This window comes from Manis pentadactyla, chromosome 1 (assembly GCF_030020395.1).
Source record: "Manis pentadactyla isolate mManPen7 chromosome 1, mManPen7.hap1, whole genome shotgun sequence".
Taxonomy (NCBI): Eukaryota; Metazoa; Chordata; class Mammalia; order Pholidota; family Manidae; genus Manis; species Manis pentadactyla.
In genome coordinates, this window is record NC_080019.1 from 72,299,660 (window position 1) to 72,305,240 (window position 5,581).

The following is a 5,581-nucleotide window of genomic DNA, read 5'->3' on the forward strand; positions in this document are numbered from 1 at the left end:
GACTTTGCATAATGCTTATCACAGAGTTCCAATAGGGACTTCTTTGCACATTGCTTCATTGTTCTGATGATAATTATCTTGCTCTGCTTTTTCTCCAGAGGCCCTCACCCTACTCTGCCTAATCCCACGGTCCCTGTCTCATCATTATTGGATGAGAGTTTAACAGTATTTATCTGGTAATTCCTGTGTTAACCGGAAAACATCACGGATATATTGCCATAATTTTCTTTTATACTGATGTAACCGTCTATACAGTTTGCAGAGTTTTATAAAGTCATTCATTATTTTAGCAGGTAGTTTGATGCAAAGATTGTACTCAGTTTATTAAAGTCCAACAAACCTCTAAATATTTAAAATTAAATAAATTATCAATGGAAAACCCACAGACACATACTTTTTTGAAATTTAGTCATGGTATTAAAATAATTCTCTCAAATTAAGGCACAAAAAGGGCAATGCAATTCCCTTCAAAAGTGTTCTAAGAATAATATACATTTCAAATAGTGCATATATTTCTTATGTTTGTTAATTTAATGTCTTTATCAGTTGAAACCATAAATATATTATACAATTACAGAACTGATGTATGCCACAAAATGCTCTTAAAATTGCTTCTTTTGTACAGTTAGTTCCTAATGTCTCTGGTAGTAAAATAACTCAATATGGCTTGGCAAAAATGCATAGATTAAATGTAACTTTTTTTTTTGCCATCTCCCATTCCCCAATCTACAGACTTGCTGAAACACATACAGTATTTTGTAAAGCATAATGTAAGATATTATTCTCCATCAAGTCCACTATGGGCAACCCAACAGTGAATCTTTTAAATTCTGGAGTGAGGGCACTGAAGTCAAGTGATGTCACTGCTTTCTTAAAATAGTTTTGTATAGTCTTGCAAGACCACAGAACCTGAAGTCATTGAAAAGAATTTCGGTTGTCTCATTTTGACATATTTTCTTTATTCCTTCCATGAGCTGATCTTGATAGTGATGTCCATTCCACATGAAAGTGAAAGTCCCTTCCTCACTCATATGAGAAAAACTGTTCTATAATGACTGAGAGGCATTTTCTGAGAAATTCAAAGAGGCAGCACCTTTAAAAATATATATATATATCTAGCTAAGCTTTCCCACAATTATACTTGCATTACGTAGTAATAATTAATCTAATCTACTTGTAGGCAAACCCACAATAAAAAAGAAAAATGAGAAACAAAAACCCTCAGTGTGCTTTTCTGCCAAAGCAAGGACAGAGTAACTCCCATCTTGACCCTGAAGCCTGTGATACTTCTGATTGTGCCTTTCGATTTTCCTTTTCCTTCTTTCTCAAATCCTGTGTATTAGCTTTCTATCAATTTTAAAATCTTCCCGATTCATTATTTCTTCCAACTTGTTAACAGACTGTGTTTTTAGGGTTTGTTCCATGTAGATATTCTTTTCAAAGGCAGCCTTAAGATTACTAATTTCTTCCTCTTTCTTAAATTTATATTCTTCCTCTACCTTCCTCATTTTATCCTTCAGCTCTTCATTTTGTTTTCTTAATAATTCAGTATCTTTGGTAAGCATGCTGTTTGTTTCTTCAAGCCGTCTAACAGTGTGATCTTTATCTGTACTCTCTTGTCTATTTCTTGAAGCAGCTTTCTTGCTTTCTTAGGTCAATTCAAAATACTGCTCTTCCAGAAGCCCTCTAGCCAACTGCTCACACTCAGCTTTTGTTTCTGCTAGATCCAACTGAGTGGCAAGGGTTTCTTTTTCATTTTGTAGTTCTTGTATTTTCTTTAAATTCTCTCTGTTGTTTTCTTCCATTTCTTAAGTTCCTTTACCTGGGTCTCATAAAGTGTCGAGAAATATTGCTCAACTTCGAGCAGATCTTGCAGCTCCCGCATCTGTCCTCCATTTCCTCTATACTGTTTTGTAAGCTGAGCTAACTCGAATTCTAATAATCTCTTTGTTTCCAATAAAGTACTTATTTCCTGTTTCATCTGCTTTTCGGCCTTTAAAATTATCTGCTTCAAATGCTTGAGTCTTCAATTCATTTTGTAACAACAGTCGCTTATTTGATTCTCCCTCCAACTGAAGACTTAGACTCTTCATCCTCCATTCTCTCTTTATTTTCTATCAAATGCTCAAGCTTCTGCTGCGACTGTTTCAGATCAGCATCTAGCATGGAACACTGCTTCTCAACCTGAACAACCCTTCTCAACCTGAACAACCCTACTTTCAGCCTCTTCGTGAGCCTCTCTTCCTTTAGCCTTTTTTCCATCTCACACATTGCAACAGATTTTGCCTCTTCAATAGATTGATGTTTGTCAGTTAAACAAGCTTTGGTTACTTTATGTTCATTTACCTCTTGTTCTAACCATTGTTGTAATGATTTAAGTTTATAGTTTAAATCTATTTCTAAATTATTCTTTTCCTTTTCTGAGTGATTAAGCATGTCTTGAGCTTTTCTTTCTCTTTCCACTCCTTCAAGATTATGTTTGAGATTCTTCACCTCCTCTTGTAAAGATGTAATTCGAGCCAGTCATCCATCTCAGAATCATGACCTCTGTCTCTTCATTCAGCTTCTAACACAGCTTGCAGCTGGTAATAATCCTTGTCCATCTGTGACTTGGAATTCTCTAAAATTCTATTTCTCTCCTGCAATTTTCTGGTTAGGGACTCTAGCTGACTAATTGATGTGCTCATCTTTGTGAAACTCTTCCTTAATCTTACAGCTGTGTCTACCTCTGTCCTAAGTAACATTGACTTTTTCTAGCTGCTTTAGTGATTGTGCCAGCTTCTCATTAGCAAGCTGTGAATTCTGATTTATTTTCTTTAAGTCTTCCAACTGATCCTTCAATATTGAAAACTCATTTTCTACATTCCTCCTCTTATTTTCCTGTTCTGCTTTTCTTTGGTGTTCATTAATTCTATGCTGTAGCAACATTTTCTCCTCAATCTGAGACACTGTAGATTCTAGATTTCTTCTTTGATTCCCTCTTCATCCAGTTCTTCCATTATCTTGTCTAGTTTTATGTTTGAAGCTCTGTACTTAATTGCATTTCATTATGCAGCTGTTCTTCCAGTTTATACATGTTTTTTTTGCAAATTTCCAGCAAGCTTTGATCCACATTAGAGCTAGTTCTATTATCATTAGGATTAGCTGAAGACAAATATCTGTGACTGCCAGAATATGTAAATCCTACAAGAGGTAGCTGATTGCCAACAAAAGCATTAGGTATAGGGAATATTTCTTCATCTATTTCATCATCTTCTAAATCATCAAAGTTACTTGTATCAATGTCACTGCTTCAGTCTGGTACAATTGGTGCTAGTGTCTCAGAGTGTTTCCCAAGCCCTCAGATCATTTTTGAAGAAGAGATGTTGTTTGATTTCTTCTGCACCATTTCGCCTGAATCTCACCTCTCGCTCAGTAAGGAAGGCACAACTAAGACTTTTTGCTTCTTCTGATATGTCGTCATCATCATGAAAGATAAGTGAATTTTTATGGTTCATAATATTACTAAAAATTCCAGGCAGAGAATCTGCATAAAAAGGTGTGTCACCTACAAGCATTTCATATAAAAATACCCCAACTGCCCACCAGTCACATTCTCGTCCATAATAACCGTCAGCAATTGGGGAGTTAATACTTCAGGGGAAATATACTCGGGTGTTTCCAACAGCTCTATCACATTGTACCATACCTTCCTTATTCATCTTCATGCAAGAACCAAAATCTGCTAACTTCAAATGTCCACATTTATCCAGCAACATGTTTTCAGGCTTCACATCCCTATGAATGAAACCCATGGAAGGAATCGCATTCAGTGCAAGAACTACTTCCATAGTATAGAATCGTGCCCATTTTTTCAGGCACATCATAGTTGTTTGTTAAGTTTCCAAGATCTCCACCAGGCATGTATTCCATCACCATGTAGAGGTAACAATAATATTGGAATGCATTAAAAAAACTGAATGACCCAAGGACTGTTAGCAAAAGCCATGATGTCCCTTTCTTCCCAGAAAAAAGCAGAATCAGATCTTTTAATCATTTCAAATTTGTTGAGAAGCTTCATAACATACACCTGCCTGGTGGATTTATGCCTTACCAATTGAACTTCTCCAAATGCACCTCTACCAATCACCTTCACTACTTCATAATCTTCAGCTTTCATTTGTAAATCTCTAATTGTATTTATTGTGTCTTTATATCTGCTTAAAAAGTCAATATTTTTGTGGTATCTTAAGGCAGGAAAATCTAAATCAAATACCAGAGCATCCAGTCCATCCAGCAAACAATCCAAATTCAGTTCTGATCTGGGTTCCTGCAGCAGGTCATTGATTTTTTCAAACCGAGTCTCAAAACTGTCCCCAGTCGACATGCTGCTGTTACTGTGAGGGTACCCTCGTCCCAGCACCAGCAGAAAACAATGACAACCAACATCCTTCGGTTGTGGGTTCATGGCCGCGGGGCAGATGAGACGGAACCTCAGGGTCACCAAGTGCACCCGGCTCCCTTTCTCCCCTCACTGAGGGGATCTCCGCTCTCTGGACTTGGGGCCGTGGGCTACAGCGGCCCACAGCCGCTCGGACTCCCTAAGTCGCTTCCCATGCAGCAGCCCCTCTTGACAGCCAACAATGCTGTTGGCACCAGCCTCGTCATCTGGTGAGCTGCCACAGCCTAGCGGGCCCCAGCTGCCTTTGCCAAGGAGGGCTCCCTGTCCCCAGCCGGGCAGGACGGGGAGAACAGGAGAAACAGGGTGGAGAGCCCTTCTGGGCAGCAGGGAAGGCAAAGAGGAAAGGTGCACGCAAAGGGCGGGTGCGGAGCTGTGCCCGCTGCTGCTGCCACCATCCCTGGGCCATGGTGTGACATTACTGTCCCATTTGTGATGTCACTGTGGAGGCTGTTGGGGTTGCTGCTGTGGTACCCAGCAGGGCGGTGTGAGGTCAGTGCCTGATGTGGGCTTAGGAGAGGAAAGGCTGGAGAACCGGCAGTGAGGAAGGCTAGAGTTGGCCAGCGGCTGACAGGGGAGCTTCTGGGAGAGGCTGCGGCCCCCGCCTCTGATGTGAACTGTTTATCCTACCTAATACAACCTTTTTTTTTTTTGGTTATAGCTATTACCAAAAAAAAAATTATTTGATGATGAGGTTCTGCTTTAGGCACTTCTGCCCACTATATATGTATATATGTACACACAATATATGCAAAAATCATCTTAAAATATAAAATCGTTTTATCAAATATAAATAGTATATAAATATAAAAATAAATATAATATCGAATTATCAAACCCAGGACCTTTACATAAGGGATTCTAGACCCTGTGTAAGATTTTTAAGAAGTCTAGAAAGCTCTGGTATGTGCAGGTACATCTTGGACTGATAACTTTTAAAATCTCTACCTACCTTGAATTCTCAGAATTTAAACCCGCTCTTTAAAATCAATTCAACAAACAACTCATAACTAGCATGAGCTAAAATATGAGGACAGGTACTGAAATAACATGATTTTCACTTAATTCTTGCCTTCAACTGAATTCATGCTAACGGTTTTGAGTCTACTTTATCCTTTGAAAATGTGTTATCTGTAAATTAGG

The 5,581-nt window shown here is 38.5% G+C and overlaps 2 pseudogenes; both read right to left on the reverse strand.

Moving 5' to 3' along the window:
- Positions 1–1,221: 1,221 nt before the first annotated feature.
- On the reverse strand, positions 1,222–2,744 carry LOC118908240 (rho-associated protein kinase 1-like; annotated as a pseudogene).
- An 888-nt stretch (positions 2,745–3,632) lies between these two features.
- LOC130682970 (rho-associated protein kinase 1-like) lies at positions 3,633–5,104 on the reverse strand (annotated as a pseudogene).
- Between the last annotated feature and the right edge of the window lie 477 nt (positions 5,105–5,581).